Below are 20,392 nucleotides of genomic sequence, written 5' to 3'. Positions count from 1 at the left end.
GTCTGTTACTTATTTTGGACATACGCTTTGAGTCATAGGGATTAAATATCACTTCAACTTCTGGAGTAGGTCAATGGAATTGTTGATGGCAGATTTTGTCTTCCATCTCTAATGCCAACTCTCTTACAACAGATGATCTTGTCTTCTTTTTATTTTTTATACTTCCAAGAGATATAAAATCTTGATATTGTCACAGTCTTTTAAAATCAATACTAACAAGGGATTGCATTGACATTTCCTTATGAAAATTGTTTATCTTTGCTCCCTGTGCATATTTTCCATGCAAGAGTAGAAAAAAGCACAACTAGGGCTAAGACTCCTTCTGCTAGTGTGCAATCACCAGAAATGCTTAGCTCTCTTTTGTAGAAGTAATTTAGATTTTACGTGTTTAAATAACAAATTAAAATATACCTATTGGCTTAAGAAGTATCTGCTTGGTAAATAAACCTGTAAATACATACATCTTAATGGACTTGAAGTATTTCATCTGCAGGTTCTTAATTTCACTTCTTAGGGAAAAAATTTGAAAATGCTACCATTTATATTAAAAGGGAATTTGTGGGCAGCCCGGGTGGCTCAGTGGTTTAGCGCTGCCTTCTGCCCAGGACCTGATCCTGGAGACCCAGGATCGAGTCCCACGTCGCGCTCCCTGCATGGAGCCTGCTTCTCCTTCTATCTGTGTCTCTGCCTCTCTCTCTCTGTCTCTCATGAATAAATAAAATCATTTAAAAATAAATTTAAAAAATAAAATAAAGGAATTTGTAGCTTGAAATAAAGTGCATTTTTTTCTAGTCTACATTAAAATCTTATTTTTCTTGGTCAAAGTCCATACTTTCAAAAATAAATTGTAAATCTCTGCAACTGAGTAAAGAACTCCTTTAACTAAACATTTGGAACATTACTAAACTCAAATTAAGACGTGAGAACGTTATTCCAAATTACACAAAATATTAATATATTTTTAATTCAATATGTTTACTTAAGAGGTTGATTGAATTTATATTTTTATGGATGTTTTATACATATATAATTAAAATTTCATAAATATATAACATATTTCATGATACATATATGCCATAAAATATAAATGTATTAAAGTCTTTGAATCTAAAAAACTCAATAATGCTTATGGCAAATCCCTGATTATCTGAACTTAAATTAATACCACCCGCAAATACCCACTACTAAAACTTTAGAAATAAATTAACTCATTTGAGGTAGCTGTACCCATTCAAATCCATAATTTTAAGAGGTCATTATGAAATTACAAGAAAATAAATATGGACTTTGAGTAAAGATATTCACTCATGTGGAATACTACCAAAATGGTAAATTTCTTGATCTCTTTATTTCATTCAAAACATAAATTATGTAAATAAACACAGGAGTACAGATGTCTCTTTGAAATACTTATTTCAAATATTTTGAATATATATACTCAGAGTGGGATCACAGGTTCATATTTAGTTCCATTTTTATTTTTTTGAGGAGCCTCCATACTTTTGTCTATAGTGTTTGCACCATTTTACATTCCCACCTACGATAAATGAGGGTTCTAATTTCTCTGTATCTTCATTAAAACTCATCTTTTTTTGTAATAACCATTGCTAACAGATGTGAAGTGATACCTCATTGTGATTTTGATTTGCATTTCCCTGATGATTACTGATATTGAGTACTTTCCATATACCTCTCAGCCATAGTCAAAATATGGATGTAACCTAACTATATATTAACAGATGAATGCATAAAGAAAATGTGTATACATAAATAGAATATTATTTAACCTTAAGAAAGAAAAATCCTGCCATATTCAACAACATGGATGAACCTGGAGGATGCTAAATGATAATGCTAAATGAAATAAGTTGGTCACAGAAGAACAAATATTACATGATTCCACTTACGTGAATAATATAAAACAGTCAAACTCATAAAGCAGAGAGTAGAATGGTGGTTTCCAGAGACTGAGAGAGAAGAAATGGAGAACTCTCTATGGGTATAAAGTTTCAGTAATGTAAGATAAATATGTTCCAGAGATTTTCTATACAACATAATGCCTATAGTTAAAAATACTTTTCTGTATGCATAAAAATTTAAGAGCTTAGGGGCACTTGTGTGACTCAGTCAGTTAAGCATCTAATTCTTGATTTCGGCTCAGATCATGATCTCAGGGTGGTGAGATATTGAACTCTACATCAGGCTCCCAGCTCACAGGGAGTTTGATTGAGATTCTCTCTCTCCTTTGCTCCTCCCTCCCTTCCCCACTGCTTGCACTAACTCTCTCTCTCTAACAAATAAATAAATATATAAAATATTTTTAAAAATCTTAAGAACTCATGTTTAGTGTTCTTACAACAGTTTTTTTTTTTTAAAGGAAAAAAGAAAGAAAAGAAGGACGAGGTTATTTGGGGTTGGTAGCAAAGTCAGCCTTTTCAGTGTTATAAAGGTGAAATATGACTATATATTAGTATATTTTGCTTTTACACATGAACATTTGTGAATTTATCCGTAGCATCACAGATACATTTTTACTAATTTTTTAATAAATTATTATTCCATTATACTACAGGCTTATGTAACATTATAAAGTAAAAAGCGACAGTAATTTACCTTTTTTTTCTTATGTCAATGTGCCTAATTAATAGATTCTTCCCAGCAATGTGTGCATAGAGGTAAGAATATGGGAAATTCAGTAATAAAGCCAGGAAAAAAAGTAGTAACTTGCGTCATGTCTATGTGTTGCTATGTGGAAATACAAGTCATGCTATCCAGTGGTTTCCCCTTATCCTCTATTTCTTCACTTCATGAAACAATGGTCTAGATATATGTATGTCCCTCTTTTCTAGAAACGTTCAGATTTCCCTTTGACACTCATTCCTATTCACTCCAGTTCACAGAAATCCCTATGAAGAACCAGCTATTCCTCAAACACCACATTTCAGAGTGCCTGAGAGAGGAGTGCTCTTCCTCAGTTTGGCAAATGCTTACATGGAACACATTTGTTTTCTGGCAGTTTGATTTATGAAGAAATTATATATAGTGTTTTATGCTAACTATAGCTATAAATAAATAAAAGCAATAACCTGATTGTTAACAGTAAACATGATCAGAGCTGAGAAACACTTTGGAGCAAGCAACATCTGCTTAAAAAAGGCTGATCTCAATCTCTTTTTTTCTTTTCTGTTCCAAAGATAAATTATTAGGTATTCTTGCTTTGTCACTCAGCATTTTCTGAAAAAGTATTCTTACAATTAGTATGTCATAAATGAGAATAAAAATTAAAATATTAATATAATTGAGTTAATGCACAACCTAATACCCAAATTAAAAGAAAAAAAATCTATTGCTTTCTTTGGTTCACAGTTTAACACAGGGATAGTAATCCAGGTAATAGAACTCTGTAGGGAATAATTTAAGAACTCTTAGCACAGTCATTACAGGCTGGCCTGCTGCTCCACATAATTCCTGTGATAAGTTACTGAAAATTTAATTGGGGTTAGCTCCAAAATATTTCTTCATAACATAGATACAACAGATGAATAAACCTTTTTGATTCATTTATTTATAGCAACTTAAGGAAGCTCATTAATACATTTCCTTTGCAGATATTTGTACTAAATGGAAATGCTCAATAAAATATTGCAAGGATCCTTAAGAACCCATATTCTCTACCATCAAATCATGTTAGTGGATGACAAATTTGTTTAAGTGAATTAAATATTCACTTAATATGCTGCCAGAAAGGACAAGTACTATTTTTGGCTCTTATTGAGATATAATAGAAGCTATTACACAAATTTTTATTTTTCTTAAGTAATGTTTCCCCTAAAACCTTATAAATACTACCTACTTACTATTTCTTATATTGATATTTTCCTTATAATCCATTTAAGAATTAGCCACAGGCTCTTATTTCAAGCGTTGTATCATCATTTACTGTTTCTCTTTTTGTGAGTTTCCTTGCTCATTTCTATTAGTTCTTTGTGTGAATCATGATTTGTAAGTAAGTGAAAAGCTGCAGCAAGAGATAGCCTCAAACTTTCCTTGTAATTCAAACACAGATCTCATTCAAACAATAAGTCATATTAAATAAAATTTTCACTGCTACCTTATGGCATATCAAATGCCTTATGGCAGCATTCCCATGAGTCATTCTGAGATCTTTACTATTGAATCTGTTCCTTCATGGAACAGATATCACATTAGCTTCATTCCTTTATTGTCTGTAACGTTTTCTCCCTCTTAATTTTCCTTCCAGTTAGATGTGAAGTCATATACATGTTTCCTCAGTGATGACCCTAGTTTTTAAACAAATTTCTGTCATTTTTCCCCACAGCTTCTTTCACTGCTTCTAAATATTTGGTAGGATGAAACAGACATGCATTGGAGATATTGCAGGTTTGGTCCAAGACCATCTCAAAAAAATGATTAATGCAGTAAGGCAAGTCAATGAACTTTCTGGTTGCCCAGTGCATCTAAAAGTTATATTTATACTACATGAATGTTATAGAAATAATTTATGTTTACACTATCCTGTAATCTATCAAATGTGTAACGGCACTATGTCTAAAACAGCAATACATATACCTTAATTTAAAAAATAATGCTTAAAAATGCTAACCATCATCTGAGTGAAATTTCATGATCTCTTTGCTGGTGGAGAGTCTTGCCTCATTGTTGATGGTTTCTGATTGATCAGGGTTGATGGCTGCTTAAGGCTGAGGGGACTGTGGCAATTTCTTAAAAAAAAAAAACAAATAAGTTTGTTGCATAAATTGACTCTTCGTTTCATGAATGATTTCTCTGTAATATGTGATTTTTATAGCAATTTTCCCACAGTAGAACTTCTTTCAAAATTGGAGTCAATCCTCTCAAACACTGCTGCTGCTTTATCAATTGAGTTTGTGAAACAGTCTAAATCCTTTGATGTCATTTCAACAATTTTCACAACAACCACACCAGGAGTATAGACCATATTCTCTGTTCATCAAAAGAAGCAACTCCTTATCTTTTCAAGTTTTATCACAAGATGCAGAAATTCAGTCACAATATCAGACTCCATTTCTAATTCTAGTTCTCTTACTATTTCCACCAGATCTTTTTTTTTATTTAAATTCAGTTAGCCAACATACTGACAGTACATCATTAGTTTCAGATGAAGTGTTCAATAATTCTTCGGTTGCATATAACACCTAGTGCTCATCATATCATATGCCTCCACCACATCTTCAGTTACTACTTCCATGAAGTCTTGAGCCCTTAAAAGTCAGCTAAGAGATGTAATCAATTTCTTCTAAACTCCTGTTAATGTTGATATTTAATCCCTTCCGACGAGTCCCCAATGCTCTCTTAACGTCACCTAGAATGGTGAATCCTTTCCAGAAGTGTTCAAATTATTTTGCCCAGATCCATCAGAGAATCACTACCTATGGCAGCTAATATAAAATGTACTTTTTAAAGATTTTATTTATTCATTTGACACAGAGAGACAGCACAAGCAGGGAGAGCAGCAGGCAGAAGCAGAGGGAGAAGCAGACTCCCTGCTACAGGGCTTGATCCCAGAATCCTGGGATCAAGGCAGATGCTTAACCAACTGAGCCACTTAGGTACCACCAAAACGCATTTCTTAAATAATATGACTTGAAGGTCAAAATTGCTTCTTGATCTATGGCTGCAGAATGGATGTTGTCTTACTGGACGAAAACATGAATCTTGTCATACAACTCCAACAGAGTTCGTGGGTGACCAGGTGCATTGTCAATGAGCAGCAATATTTTAAAAGAAATCTTTTTTTCTTTTTTTGAGAAGGTCTCTTCCTCTCCCTCTCCTTCTGCCCCTCCCCCCCATACTTTCTCTCTCTTCGTCCCCTCAAATGAATAAATAAAATCTTTTAAAACTTCATCAGATCATGTTGGAACCAGATGTGCTATCATCCAGGCTTTATTCCACTTATGTAACAAAGGCAAAGTAGATTTAACATAATTCTTAAGAGGCTATGATTTTTGTAATGGTAAACAGGCACTGGTTTCATCTTAAGTCACCAGCTGCATTAGCTCCTAACAAGAAAAATCAGCCTATCTTTCGAAGCTTTGAAGTCAGGCACTGACTTCGCTCTAGCTACAAACGTCCTAGATAACATCTTCTAATGGAAGATTGTTTCATCTATATTGAAAAGCTGTTGTTTAGTGTAGTCACTTTCATTAAAAATTTTAGCTAGATCTCCTGGATAACTTGCTACAGCTTCTACATCAGCACTTGCTGCTTCCCTTTGCAATTTCAAGTTATGGATATGGCTTCTTTCCTTTAACCTCATGAACCAATCTCTGTTAGCTTCATGCTTTTCTTCTGCAGCTTCCTCACCTCTCTCAGCCTTCACAGAATTGAAGAGAATTAGAGCCTTGCTCTTGATTGGGCTTTGGCTTAAGAGAATGTTGTGGCTGCTTTGATCTTCTTTCTATCCAGGCCACTAAAACTTTCTCCATCTCAGCAATAAGGCTGTTTCACTTCCTTATCATTCACTGGAGTAGCACTTTTAATTTTCTTCAAGGAATTTTCCTTTGCATCCAAACCTTGGCTGTTTGGTGTAGAGGCCTAGCTTTTGACCTATCACAACCTTTGATATGCATTCCTCACTAAGCCTAATCATGTTTGATTTTGATTTAAAGTGAGAGATGTGTAAGTCTTTTTTCACTTAAATGGTTAGAGGCTATTGCCAGGTTATTAATTGGTCTAATTTCAATACTGTCATGTCTCAGGCAATATCAAGACCCAAGGAGATGGGGAGAGACTGGGCAATGGCCAGTCAGTGGAGTAGTCTGTACACATACAACATTTATTAAGTGGCCATCTTATATAGTGCAGTTTGTGGCACTCCAGACAATTACAATAGTAACATCAAAGATCACTGATCACAGGTCACCGTGACAAATATAATAATGAAAAAGTGTGAAATACTGTGAGAATTACTAAAATGTGACAGATGTGAACTAAGCAAATACTGTTGGAAAAATGGTGCCTAGAGACTTGATGCATGGCTGCCACAAACCTTCAATTAAAAAAAAATAGTAATAACTGAAAAACATAAAGAGAAATGCAATTAAATGAGGTACGTCTATCTTACACATTGAGGATAAATGAGTGTATCTATAGTACTAAATATATGTTGTATTTTATGTATATTTTTTCTGTGCATGTTTATATATGTACATCTTAAGTATATGAATAAGAGCTAAATTAATTATATTATATTAAAGGTATGAAACTTTCACTTTACCAGGTATTTCTAAATTGCTCTGAAGGTGATTGTAGAAATTGATCCACCAGTGTATTGATCCGTACAAGCAATGCATAAAAGTTTTAATTGTTATATATATTCATCAGTCTTACTCATTTCTGATTTTAAAAAGTTTTACTCTGAAAGTAATGAATAGTTTTCTCCTATTGAGGTTTGAATATATGTTTTATTATTAGCAATTTGGAAGAGCTTTTCATATGCTTATTTAGTTTTCCACTATCTGATTTGTAGAAATACACTATATTCTAGAGGTACTTATTTCTTAAGGTTTTCAATATTGCACATATCTCCTCGAAATCTATCTCACTTGTGGAACATGTCAAATCTTGTGCTGTAATCTGAAATTAATTAAGTGTACATATAAACATATATATATACATATTTACACACATATGTGTGTCACATCAGAATGTATAAATGTATGTATCACACATTATATGATATATATATATTTATACATCTGTTTACATATATAATGGTATTTTTCTGTTTTATTTATTTTTATTTTTTTATTTTTTTGTATTTTTCTGTTTTAACACACAGACATCCAACACACACATGTGCACATTTACCAGTGAGCAATATCTAAAAAGATGCTGCTGGAAAAGGTGATTATGATTCTAATGACAACATATTATTAGATGAGGCAATTATGAATAGATTTCCTATTTAATTGTCTTTATTTCTTTAATAACAAAAGTATTTATTATGTAAAAGTAATTGTACATCAAGAAAAATTAAGTGGCCAACTATTGTACATAATTAAGAAATATTCATGGCTAAAATTCAAATTTTCCTCTATAATAATCAGTCGAACATATCTGGTATTCTTGTCTTTATTTCTGAAAACCATAGGCCTGATTACCCTCATGTACTCAATTTGTACAAAATAATCTTAAAATTTCCTCTTCATATCTTTGAGGTAAGATCTATTTTAGTTTTAAAATCTTTATTTCTCAGGCAGCCCTGGTGGCTCAGCTGTTTAGCACTGCCTTCAGCCCAGGGAGTGATCCTGGAGACCCCGGATCAAGTCCCACATCGGACTCCCTGCATGGAGCCTGCTTCTCCCTCCACCTGTGTTTCTGTCTCTCTCTGTGTCTTTCATGATTAAATGAATTTTTAAAAATCTTTAAAAAATGAAATCTTTATTTCTCAAATAATTTAAATTATTATGGATCAATCCTATATCAAATAAATAATAAGAATCAGAATGTCAAATATTTTGTTAAGTATAATTGATCTCTTTTCAAATTTTATTAAAGTTATTCTGAAGTATAAGACGTCAAGAACTGAGGGCCCCAAAAACTAATTTATAATTTCATGTTAAGAAAAAAGTGATGGTTATAGAAGCTGTTTTCCCCCCACTGTCCTAGACAACAAAGAGCTGGTATCAAAGGTTGTTTGGGATTTTTTTTAATAACAATAATTCTGGGGTTGGTATAATCCTTTTTCCAAATCTTTCTGTTAATATTTGAAAAAAAACAATGCTAGAATGACATATTGCTAATACTAAAACCTTGTCTTTAGTTCTTAGTATTAATGTAGAATTAAATTTTCTTCAGGGTTTTTTTTTCCAGTTCAGTTAATGAAACAAAAAGTTTATTTTATGCCTTTAATAAATAAACATCATGTATAGCTTTCCATTTCTCATAAGAAGAAACATTTCTTCTTACTAAATTTTCTTTTTCCTCACTGTTTCCCAATCCCCAATCTTATACTCTCAACATAATATTCTATTTGTTGTTGGTCTAGAAATCCAGCTTAGTATCACAATGAATATGAAAATGGAGAGGTTTGTTAACTTTTCTTGCACAGTCCAACCATATGATGGTGAGTATATTCCCATAATGTCTTTATTGAAACTATATTAAATTATATCCCTTTCATCTAGCAAAATAATATTTACACAAATGAATAAGACAGCAATATCTAAACATTTGATATTTCATCTAAAAAGAAATCTAGATTTCTTTTATATTAACTGTAATCACTTTAAGCTCACACAAACAGTATCACAAGGCTCTATCTTAGTGGTTCTGCCCCTGTTCGTTTCTGAGTGATCTATATAGAAGCAAGTAATAAGAGGAGCCTATATCATCTATACAAAGGTTATTCCTCTCTATATTCTTGTTCTCCTGATTATACATTGATATATAAATATAATCTAAAATTTCATTTAATTATACAAACTGAGATTTATCTTTGCTTGTTATTTTGGGTAAAGTATTGCTAAGATAAGACAAATTTCACTGTGGGATGCCTGGGTTCCTCAAGGGTTGAGCGTCTGCCTTTGGCTCAGGTCATGATCCTGAGGTCCTGAAATTGAGTCCCACATCAGGCTCACCACAAGGAGCCTGCTACTCCTTCTGACTGTATCTCTGCCCCTCTCTCTGTGTCTCTCAAGAATAAATAAATAAAATATTTTTAGAAAGATAAAATTCACTGCAACATACAATACTACATGGACTTTAAAGACCAGATACATTTTTTTCACTATACTTTTGTTAGCAACCTTTCTCAGATATGTATCTTGAATGACCTAAATGTTTATATTAACCTTCTGCATAAAGGGTTTTAAAAATATTTTATATAACTTAAAATAAAGCACACTGGAGCTATATCATTAACCTAGTCAGTGACAAGAGATTTGCTTTAAGTTTAGAATTTACCCAAGGAAAGGATGTCAATAAGCAATGATGAGTTCCACAAAGCAGGTGCATAACAGCAAATAGAACAATCACTCAAAATGACACATTTCAAGCCTAAAGAAATGAGAGATCTGTGTCAATTGACTTCAACTAACAATCTGTAGAAAATGGACTTGAAAACTCCTTTAGGTAACTTTGTCTACTGGTATGGCATTTTAACCCAATACTAGAACGTCATAAGTAATGAAAAATTTTAGAAATACCTGGGGTAGCCACATCAAAGACTTCGTGACAGGTAGTAATCAACTTGTACTATTGATTGTGTTAGATAAATGTTATAATCCAAATAACCCATAATTGATAAGATGCAAAAAAAAAGGTATCTGAAGAGTAAAATGTGTTTTTTCCAAAAGAAATATAATCCCTAAAAGAAGGTGCCATCATCATTTTTTTATATGAATAGGCAATGTCAATCAAAGCGCCCCACATTTTAATAATAGCTTGGATTTAAAATATTTATTAAACAAAATCTGGATACTATAAGTTATACAATAAATTATACAGCATAAACATCAAATGTCAGGTAATGTCTAAGGGGCTGTGTTTGGAAAAAAATGCAAGTTGTCAGCTCTAGACATAATTTAAAGTAGCAGTGGGATATTTAAATGATTCCAATGAGAGTACAGGAAGTAATAATGGAACAATATGCATTTTTACTTAGAAATCATTCATAGAGGGTTCACACAGATTACAGTTTATTTTTATTACAAAAATGATGTTAAACAACAATGTCATAATATACTGAATATTGGAAAGTAGCTCTGTATTTCTAGGAAAGGAGACCAATTTTTAAAGCATAATTTACATACAATGTTGTATTAGCTTCGTGTGTATGACATATTCATTTGACAATTCCATACATGATTCAATATTCACAAGTGTAGTCACCATCTGTTCACCATACATTATTAGAAAACTATTGAATATATTCCCTTCACTGTACTTCATTTCCTTGACTTATTTATTCTATAACTGGAAGTCTATACCTCTTCATCACCTTTATGTATTTTGCCCAAATCTCCAAACCTCTCCTCTTACATCCACAGTTTATTCTCTATATCTAAGAGTCTATGTGCTTCTGTTTGCTTGCTTGTTTTGCTTTCTAGGTTTCACATAAGTGAAATAATATTTGTCTTTCTGTCTGACTTATTTAATTTAGTGTAATACCCTCTATGTACATCTATGTTGTTGCAATGGCAAGATCTCATTCTTTTTTATGGCTGAATAATATTCCATCATATGTGTATTTTCTTCTTTATCCATTTATTTATGGATGGACACTTGGGTTGCTTCCATATCTTGGCTATTAGAAGTAATGCTCAGTAAACACAGAAATGTACACGTCTTTTCCAATTAGTGGTTTTGTTTTCTCTGGGTAAATATCCAATAGTGGAATTACTGGATCTTATGATATTTCTATTTTAAATTTTAAGGGACCCCTGTACTGTTTCCCACAATGGCTGCATCAATTTACATTCCCACCAACAAGGAAAGAGGGTTTCTTTTTCTCCATATCTTTGCCAACACTTGCTATTTCTTGTCCTTTTGATACTTGCCATTCTAACTGGTTAATGAGACTAATGTTTAATAAATGCAAACTGTGTCTCATTCTTGGCCTTTGAAAATAAAAGCTCTTTTATTCTTCCATTCTCCATAGGTTCCCATTTTCTGTAATTTGTCTGTTAAACTAATGAATGCTAAGTACCTAACAACTCAGATATGCCTCGTCTGAGAAATAAAAACAGAAAGATACATGATACTATCTCCATCTTTCTTTTTCTTTTTACTTTATTTACTTTTCCAGAACAATTTGACCTCTAGGGCACCCACTTCAGAACACTTTCTGAATGAGGTGAGTGGCAATTTTATGCTCAAAAATGTTGCATTTTATGCAGTAAATTCATAGTGCTTTGATCTTACAGGAAAAAAAAATGAGCTTTTTAGTTGTGAATTAAACTAGCTGGTAAGTCAAGAAGAAATTTTTGTCTTTATACAAAAAGCATTTTTTTTTTTTTTTTACAATTTCAGACTTTATGTTTTAGGGCAGTTTTAGGTTTCCAGTAAAACTGAGAGGAAGGTACAGAAATTTCCCATATACTCCCTTTCCCCACATACTTATAGCCAACCCCATTATCAACATTTCTCACAAAAATGGTACATTTTGTTTTTACCAAGAATTAATGTATATTAACATATCATAATCACCCAAAATCCATCGCTCATATTAGGGATCCTTCTTGGTATTTTACATTCTATGAATTTGGAGAAATCATCATTATAATCATACAAAATATTTTCACCGCATTAAAAATCTTCTGTGCTCTGACGTCATCTCCTCACCACTGCAACCACTGATTTTTTTTTTTTAATCTTCTCCATAGTTTTGCCTCTTCCAGAATGTTATATGGTTGGAATTGTAACAGTATATAAACTCAGAATGCATTCTTCCACTTAGTAATAAGCATTTAAGTTTCCTCTATGCTTTTCATGCCTTGATAATTCGTTCCCTCCGAGTTCTAAATAATATTCCATTGTCTAAATGTACCAATTTATCCATTATTGAAGACCACCTTGGTTGTCTCCAAGTTTGGCAATTATGAATAAAGCTATTATGAACATCTGTGTGCAGATTTTTGTGTGGACGTAAGTTTTCCACTCCTCTGGGCAAATAACAAGGAGCACAACTGCCGGATTTTATGGTAAGAGACTACATGTAGTTTTGTAAGAAACTATCAGACTGTCTTCCAAAGTGGCTGTACTATTTTGCATTCCCATCAGCAATGTATGACTGTTCCTGTTGCTCTATGCCTTCACCAGCATTTGATATTCTCCAGGTACTGAATTTTGGCTATTTTAACAGTTGTGTAGTAGATCTTATTGTTATAATTTGCATTTCCCTAATGACATAAACAGCGGAGCATCTTTTCACATGCTTGTTTGCCATTTGTGCATTTTCTTATTTCTTCTTTATGTAATTACTTAAGATCATTAATAGATACCCAAAGGATACAAAACTACTGATTCAAAGGGGCACAAGCACCCTGATGTTTATAGCAGCATTATCAATAATTATCAAATTTGGAAAGAGCCCAAATGTCCATCAATCAAAGGGCATATAAACATACATACACACACACACACACATACATATACACATGGAATATTACTCAGCCATCAAAAAGAATGAAATCTTCCTATTTGCAATGATGTGGATGGAGTTAGTGTATTATATTAAGCAAAATAAGTCATTCAGAGAAAGATAAATAGCATATGGTATCACTCAGCTGTGGAATTTAAGAAATGAAACAGATGAGCATAGGGGAAGGGGGCAAAAGACGAAACAAATCATAAGAGATTCTTAACTATATAGAACAAACTGGGTTAATGGAGAGGAGGTGGGCAGGGATGGGCTAAATGAGTGATGGGTATTAAGGAGGGTACTTGTCATGAGCACTGGGTGTTATATGTCAGTGATGAACACTAAATTCTACTCATGAAATCAAAAAAAAAAAGAAAAGAAAAGAAGAAAGAAACTATCGCTTGTGAATGTTTGGTGTAGTAGCAAAGAAGAATAGCCACAGTCATCTAAAATGGCTATTAAAATACTACTTCTTTTGCAATTACAAAAAGAAAAGAAAAGGGGTCACAGAGGAGTATAATTAGCCTCAGGAACTCCCTTAACAAGATTAAAGAAAAGAAATTTGAGTTAGAACAAAATTTAAAGTCCACATCCAACACAAATTCCTTTTAAAAACCCAGTCCTGTTACTAAATTGTAAACTATTACAACACTGTATGGTAACTAATTAGACTTTAAATAAAAATTTTAAAAATTTAAAAAGATCAATAATAGAGTGTCTATATTTACATAAATTAGTATTCCAAATAGTTACTAATTGAGGTTGAAATTTTATTTTACCCAAGAAAATGGAGAAAACATACACATTTTGCCTTAGGTATACATTTTTCTGCTAATCATAAAGTGATGAAACTGAGTCAAGTATATTATAGACAATAAAGAACAATGCACAAGTTCATCAATCACAAAATATCAAATATAATGCAAATTTCTTAATTTCTACAGAATAGCAACTATCTTGCATAAAATATTTGCCTTTACTATACTTATTTAAAGTACATTTGCAGGACTCCTGGATGGCTCAGCAGTTGAGCGCCTGCCTTTAGCTCAGGGCATGATCCCTGAGTCGCGAGATCGATTCCTGCATCAGGCTGCCTGCATGGAGCCTGCTTCTCCCTCTGCCTATTTCTCTGCCTGTGTGTCTCTCTCATGAATACATACATAAAATCTTTTTAAAAAGTTTTTAAAAATAAAGTACATTTGCTTCCAATTTTCTAAAAATAAATTTGGTTAAGTTTCTTAAGAGTAATGACATAATCTACAATTTAATTGTGATAGAAAACAAAAGGCAATGGGATATAAAATGTCAAAAATATCTTAACTGGAAAATTCAAGGACTATTTTCCTTTCCTCTCTTCTGAGATTTCAATGGTTGATTTTAAAGAGTGTAAGTGAGGTATCATATGTTAAAATGTCTAACCCAGCACATGGTTGGTACTTAATCAATGTTAACTCTATTTGAATTCTAGGCTTGTTTTTACAGAGATTTCCAAGAAATTCACTGATCCATACACATTGCATGATCAATAATTTTGAAAGATAAAATAAGAGTGAATCTAAACTTCAAAGGCCTTTAATGACATACCAAGTGTTTTTGTTTGCTTTTTTGTTGTTGTTGTTGTTTACCTAATAAACAAAGGAAATCCTCTAAAGATTGTGATTAGGGATATTAAAATATGACAATTTGGCTTTAACATAATTAATCTGACTTGACTGGCAAGTGATAGTGTGTATACACGTGTGCATTCATGTGAGTGTAAGAATGAGAATAATCAAAAGTCCCTCAAAACTCAAATAGTCTGAATGGAAGGCAAGCATCTTGATTTCCTTCATTTTTTTTTTCCTGACATATGATTCTGAGCTCTTTTCTGTATTGAACTGCATGATTTGTATGTGATAATAAGTCTCTCAGTATGCTCAACTGGATAATTCTCTTTTTTCCTGACAGTTCACACAAATAGCAATAAACTTATCTGATGCCCGCTGCTTTCTTTATGTCATTTGGAAATGAGTTACTGTTATACTTTCAGAATAAATTGAATTCTATTCTTTTAACATGGATTTGAGTAGTCTGGTACTTTAGCTTTTTTCTGTTACATTACAGAATATTATTAAGTCCAAAGTGATACACTGTAGGAATAGTGCCATATAAATCCTGTTGCTGTTGTGGAATCTGGGATTTGTCTCCATGGACACTGAGCCAGGCTAATATTCTGGGTTTCACAGCCTAACATTGACACAGAGGACTGAAAACCTAAGCAGTCTTTATTTAAGATGAAATGGCTATAAATTAAGCAAACATTGTGCGTGTGTATGTGTTTGTGTGTGTATAATACCTTATCAAGTTTTTTCTACAGTAATATACAGAAGATAGATTATTAAAATTCCAGAATTTCTTAAAGCAGTAAAGATGACTACTTTTTCCAGTCTTAGGGTTTACAGGTTGATGATTTTGATGCCTCTACTAACACACACTTATCATAATGAACTGGAATGCAAACAATGTGATACAATGAATGACAGCATATTTCTTAATCTAGAGGAAAATTAGAAGCCAACATAATAACCATCTCTGCTGGCTTCAAAGTAGTAAAAGTTCTCCAGCTATATTTCTGTCTACATTAAAAAATAAAAGAACAAAATGTTTTTTAAAGTGATGATATTTTATCAGTTATGCAGAAAGTTCTGTATCAAGATGATTTTTTTTCCTTGATTTTATTTGAGTAGTATAAATATAGCTTTCCAGTGTGGGTTGCTGTGACTGACCTAGGTGCAGATTCTTGCATTCTGTGAAGAAAGACATCTGTACTAAATTGTTTATCTGTCTTGCTTACTGTTTCACTCACCCATTGATCAACTCATTCATTCTGGAGAGTAGCAGATAGACTAGATTTTACATGGCATCGATAAAGTTTTATTTCATCAACTGTTGGTTGACCTCTATTCATCATTTTCCTTAGAATTTCAGTAAAGTAAACCTTCATCTACTAATGATATAACGGACTCATTACCCAGTTGCTAATTAAATACATGTATTAGGCTACTATAACAATTTTATGCTTAATTTCAAATAAATTAGGATAATAATGTTTAGAATGAGCCTCATGTGATATTCAACATATAATAAATTTTCAATAATTTAAAATTACATGCAATATAATAATCATAATTCTTTTAAAAAAGAATTCTTTTTTAAACTTTATTCATGAGAGACACAGCGAGAGAGAGAAAGAGAGAGGTGCAGAGACACAGGCAGAGGGAGAAGCAGGTCCTATGCAGGGAGCCAGACGTGGGAGTCAATCCCGGTTCTCCAGGATCAGGCCCTGGACTGAAGGCGGTGCTAAACCGCTGAGCCACCAGGCTGCCCTCTAATTCTATTAGAATTAATAGAATTCTAATTAAGGTTTATTATGGATTATTTATGAAGCCAAAAACTTGCAGCACATACTTACACATACTTGTAGCACCCACCCCTATGTTTCCCCAATGTATCAATTTGATTGGTTCTGATTTGGTCTGGATTTGTCAGGACTACTACTGCAAGGCAAGGATTCTAATCATTTTGGATATCTATGCAAATATTGGATAGACTTTTAATTAGGCTTTTTTAGCAAGCCCTTGTTCCAGCTACCTCAAGTATATTCTGTTCGTTGCTAATAAACAACGTGCCACATTGGTGGCAAACAAACATCAGCTAATAAAGCATGATAAGAAAGAGAGAAAGAAAAGAAAGAAAGGAAAGAGAAAAAAAGAAAGAAAGAAGAAAGAAAGAAAGAAAGAAAGAAAGAAAGAAAGAAAGAAAGAAGAAATTAAGAAAGAAGAAAGAGAGAAAGGCCTTTGAAGTCTGTTTACTTTTAAATAGGAACAGCAATTATTGATATGTATGTCAGAGTTTCAGAAAAGACTTAAAACAGAAGTAATCAAATGTGACAATATAAAATGAAAATCTGTTGTCTTGCTATATTCAGCTTTTGTAGCTGAAGAACATATTGGAAAATTGTGTGTTGTAGAAGTGGAAGACATATTTAGAGACAAATTTCCAGCTAAAGAACCAGAAATCATCTGTTGCTTTGTTTAAGGCTGTATTGCAAAATCCAACAGCCTTACAGAATGAGCTCATTTTTTTTTCTTCAGAATGAGCTCATTTTTAACATGGAATAAAAATAATAGCTAATATTTGGCAAAAGAAAAAGTATGTTAAACTATGGACTGGTATTGGCACTAATTACACTATTAAAATGTGGGGGGGGGGAGCTCTAAAGATACAAACAATAAAAAATTTGTTACTAAATTCCCCATTCAATTTCATATATTGATGACACAAAGATTGCTTGTGGACATCTTTTAATGAGGCTGCTTGAATTCTTCCCCAAATATAAAGCCACTGAACTACTTTCTGTGTTCTTTTTTGACAATGATGGCAAAATAGCACATAAAGTTATCTCATTAAAAAAAAGGTATCTCATTTTTGTGACAAACCCTTTACTTACTGAATGTATGATCATATTAACTTCCTCTTTTGAACAAAAATTCCTACAATTACAGAATCAGCCCAGGAATAATTGCTAGCTATGTTTTGTGTTGCCAATTTATCTACATTTGTAAAAATCATATAACATTTTGATACTTCAAAACATGATTATATCTGTAGGGTAATAAACACCAGTGATATTATCTATCTCGTGTGTTCTCTCAGGCCACAGGATTGTACATCTTCCAGTCACATTCTCCATGGTTCTAATTGGTTATTAACCCTATTCTTCTTATCCCACAAACTGGTGAGGAAATAAAAATGTGAGAGAAAAAGATGATCATCTTGAAACTAATCCCTTCCAGGCAAAAAGAAAAAAAAAAACCCCTCAAGTTAATGAGATAGCCCTAAGTAGAGAATTTCCTTCTTTCTCTGAGATGCTAATTAAGGAGATATATATATATATATTACTATATATAGTTATATCTAGACTGTAAAACAAAATAATGTTTTCACCTTATTGACTCTTTTTTCAAAGTACAGAAAAATGTATAACTATTTTCTGCAATAATCAAAATGGATATACTATAGTCAAAGATATATTTAAACATATATTTGAAATAAGCTCTGGGATACATAGCAATTTTCTTTTTATTTTAAGTTAGAGAAAAATGAGGCTCCGAGATTAGTAAGTATTATTCCAAAACTCACTTAGTAAGTGTAAAACTTATATTTAAACTTCAAAGCCCATTTAATTTCCAATATATTATGAAGTAGAAAAATGACCCTGGGTATAAGGGTTTGGTCAGAGAGTAAAATTCCACATTTTAAATTTTGCAGATGGAGCAGGTTAAGATCCTGGCAATGTCTTGGTGACAGACAATATTGCAGAAGTGGATGAAGAGAGAGGAGGAGGTCAATAGGTTACTGGATTTAAAATTATTTAAGGATATAGAACAAATGCAAAGGAAGATGTATTTAATTTAAAATGAATTTAACATTAGCCAGGATGCTAGAAAGACCATCTGAACTGTATAGAGAGTCCCAAAGTTGTTGGTCATTTGATAATGATTTGATAAATATGACTGGTTTTAAGAATAAGTATTTTTCTGGGAGGTCAAGTATGGGTAGAGGATAAGACTGAAAAACAGTGCCCCTGATAAGAAATTAAAAATTAATGAATTCACATGTTCTGGGACTGGATGAATGTGGGAGTTTGAAAAGCATCAACTGTAAGGTAATTATAAAGAAGGAGAAGAAAAGATAAAGTATAGTAATACATGACTAGGAAGCATTTTTGAGTGCTGCAATTCAAGACTTAATTGTTTGGAACATGTTTATCAAAGAAGCAGCTGAATATTGTTTATTGTATTGTTTTACTATGCATATTCTACTTTTAGACAAACAAGTGAATTTCATTCAGGAAGACATATTAAGTATGTGAAAATCAATAACCTTTCGTGATATAAAGTGACACGTGATTAGAACTATAAAGAGTAGTTTTGAATCTATTACTAAGGATATTCTATTATAACAGGTACTTTAAAAGATGTAACTGACTGGAAAGTGTTAGAATGAAGAAAAATATTTTCACTACTTTTTCAAAATAGAAATTTTCATTTTTATAATCTTTGAGCTTATCACCAGATAAACACTTAAGAAATGTATCAAGGAAACAAAAATGCTTAAATATCATATAAGCTAGGAAAATATATTCAAAGAATGGGTTCTTAAATACTATAATGTTCATATAATTCAAGTAGCACTGCTGTCACCATGATCCCAGTACATATGTTGTTGTAACACTTGGATAAGCAAAATTTAAACATATGAATTTTTAAGAAGTATAATGGAATTTAAATAGTGAGGTTCATGGAAATTTGGTAGTATTCTTGACTGCAGACATAGACCTATGTAATACCTCTCTCATGGAATGTAACTTGCTTTACATAATTTCACATAATGACATCAATCAAAGCATCAACCCCAGTTGACTGAGGTAGTATAATTCTGCGAAGTTGGTACTCTGCATCACTTTCAGATCTCAGGCTTGTGCTATCCAATCCTAGAAATATAAAATGTTAAAAAAAAAAAAAAACCTGGGCAATTCAGAATTCAGAGTGAGGTAGAGGGCAAGGGACAGGTGGGTCAACAACTATCTAAATTCTTACCATTAATTTCCAATAGAATGCCATTATTCTATTTGGTGGGTTTCCTGAAGCTCTAACATGGAAATACTTAGAGAAAAACAACTCAAGTGCTTGCTTTGGCAGCACATTTACAAAAAATGGAACAATAGAGAGAAGCTTAGCATGGCCCCTGTGCAAGAATAACATATGAATTTATGAAGTATTTCATATCATTTATTTTTTATTAAGTTGAGCTTTCTTATGGTAATAAACAATTTTTGGAAATAGTGGTGATAGTTGCACGTTGTGAATATAATTAACGGTATGGAATTTGCACTTAACAATTGTTAAAATAGCAAATATACATACATGCAAATAAGCTTGCTAGAGCAAAATATAGTGTATTTGTAGAGATTCAATTATATTAAGTCACTGTTCCCCACTCTCCTTACTCTTATAAAAGAAAATTGAAAACTAATTAGGACAAAAGTGTAACATTGTAATCATTCTTTCCCATTTTAAAGCTGAACAACAAATATAGCAATGATTTACATATGGATATTCTGAAAAGCAAACGATTGAACTGTAATGAAAGCCATGGTACCGAAGGACGCACGGGTGGCTCAGCAGTTAAGCGTCCACCTTTGGC

The 20,392-nt window shown here is 32.5% G+C and overlaps 1 non-coding gene across 1 annotated transcript; it reads left to right on the top strand.

Annotated features, from left to right (window-relative positions):
• The first annotated feature begins 19,871 nt into the window (after positions 1 to 19,871).
• Positions 19,872 to 19,978, top strand: LOC129516710 (U6 spliceosomal RNA). Its single transcript, XR_008665842.1, has one exon. It is a non-coding gene; the product is annotated as a U6 spliceosomal RNA (small nuclear RNA).
• The last annotated feature ends 414 nt before the right edge of the window (positions 19,979 to 20,392 follow it).

This window comes from Nyctereutes procyonoides, unplaced genomic scaffold (genome assembly GCF_905146905.1).
Source record: "Nyctereutes procyonoides isolate TBG_1078 unplaced genomic scaffold, NYPRO_anot_genome, whole genome shotgun sequence".
Lineage (NCBI taxonomy): Eukaryota > Metazoa > Chordata > Mammalia > Carnivora > Canidae > Nyctereutes > Nyctereutes procyonoides.
The sequence above is the reverse complement of the archived record's forward strand: the minus strand, read 5'-3'. Positions and strand labels throughout refer to the sequence as shown.